Genomic DNA, 1,977 nt, shown 5'->3' on the forward strand with positions numbered 1-1,977 from the left:
CACCGCATTCATGTGTTATGCTCCGTCTCACATTTACCAATTTCCATAAGTAATGCTGCTATTGTGAGAAATTGTTTTTAGTCAACTGGAGGGACGCCAAAAAAAAAAAAAAAAAATTCACTGAAGGATCGGATCTATAAAAGCCAACTTACGTAGGGTAATTTCATTGGACATAATGGGGCTTGTCTTGATATTGGCAAAACAAGATAGACTAATTCCGAAAATTCCCTACACATGTCCGAAGAGACCAAATTGGCAGGTGTATGGCATAATTTAAATGCTTTACTCTAACATTTGTTTATGCAATGTGATGGGAAGTCATGAGGCTTACAGTTACTTCTTTGAAGTAAGGTAGAAATCAAATACTCACCTCTATACTGACCATTTGCTAAATAAGAAAATGTCTAGTGAAAATATTACGTAGGTATGTAAATTAAAAAAAAAAAAAAAAAACACAGCTTAAATAATGTTTAGCCGACTATCACATTTTGACGGATTTTAAGCATTAAATGATTATATTAGTAAAATTAAATGATTAGCTTATGTACATTTTTATATTACAATCATCTTTATATTTATACGCATAATGAGTATCTTCAGCAAGTAAGCAGTTCAAGTAAAATCTTTTTAAAAAATTAAGTTGAAAAGATTTATTTATTATTATTTTCACTTTCGCAAAGCCTAGTAAGTAGTATAGTATAATTGCTGACAATAAATTTTCACTTCTAAACTCTATATTGTGTGTGTAGCATAGCATATCTATAGTCCTCATTCATGTTCATTTAAATAGTTATTTGCTTGGACTCTATACCTATATAGTAAAAAGATATCCTTTAGAATTTTTTCTATCTACTACTACATGTATATATTACGCGGCATGTCGACATGTCTGAAGCACGTGCTTGCTTGCTTTTTCACATGAGTTCAGTTCATTCTCGTTTATTTAAGTTCAATAACACCACCACCTTCACTCGCACACATCAGACACATTAAAAATTCAAACTCATACAAGTCGTCTAAGTAGTTTCAAACGTGTTTTAACAGCACATTTATGAAAAAAGTAATCAATCCTTCGAGCCGGATTTGAACCAGCGACCTATGGATTCCTGTTTAATACGTTTGCTAATTTAATACTACAGTCCACCGCTCTACCAACTGAGCTATCGAAGGCATGGATTCAACTTTGACTTTTGATAATTAAAAACTTAACTACAACTTATACAAGTTATTTTTGTGTTAGATAACAGAGAGAATAATAAAAATTTGTATTTTGATAACAAGCCAGCTAAGCATTTATTTAGTTTGCATTGTTATTAGTACTAATAGAAAGGAGATTTGATATCAATATTATGTATAAATGTAAATTTTTAGATTACAATTGTATTGATATTAAATAAAAAATCAATGCATTATGCTCGAATTGTTGTGCAAATTGAACATTTACCGCCGATTGAGATAATCGCAATTTCTTTTTTTTTAGTAATTCTTGGTTGATAAAAGGCATTTTTTTAGAGCCGCGGGTAACGTGTGTTGCACTTGAATGCTAACTTTATTATTAATATTTGCTGAAGCTTATCATCTGAATATTGTCAATATTCTATATATTTTGATAAGCGGTTTATATTACAGACACTTGGTTGGGTGAAAGCAAAACTTGTTATTGGTTAGTAAAACTTATGTACAAGCAAAACCATTTAATAGTGGAACGATGTAAGTAACAAGATATTGAATGTTAGTTGATAGACATCATTTCAAATTTGATATCAAATCGTTGTTTTAACTATACGAAGCCGAATGAAGCTGGGTAAGAGGGAAATGCAATTTATTTTTTCAGCTTTCAGAAAACCATATTTGCGTTAAAAAATCGATAAGAAACTTAGATGAAGATTAGATATGACTTTCACGGTTTCTGATAGGTGCTGGATATTAAAGCTTTATTGTATCAAGCATGAGGATAAATTCATTTTGTCAAAACGT

The 1,977-nt window shown here is 30.7% G+C and overlaps 1 non-coding gene across 1 annotated transcript; it reads right to left on the minus strand.

Moving 5' to 3' along the window:
- Positions 1–1,068: 1,068 nt before the first annotated feature.
- On the minus strand, positions 1,069–1,170 carry Trnay-gua. The gene is made up of 2 exons: positions 1,134–1,170; positions 1,069–1,104 (listed from the first exon to the last, which is right to left on the minus strand). It is a non-coding gene; the product is annotated as a tRNA-Tyr (tRNA).
- Between the last annotated feature and the right edge of the window lie 807 nt (positions 1,171–1,977).

The sequence above is a fragment of the Glossina fuscipes genome, unplaced genomic scaffold, assembly GCF_014805625.2.
Source record: "Glossina fuscipes isolate IAEA_lab_2018 unplaced genomic scaffold, Yale_Gfus_2 86683, whole genome shotgun sequence".
In the NCBI taxonomy this organism is placed as follows: domain Eukaryota; kingdom Metazoa; phylum Arthropoda; class Insecta; order Diptera; family Glossinidae; genus Glossina; species Glossina fuscipes.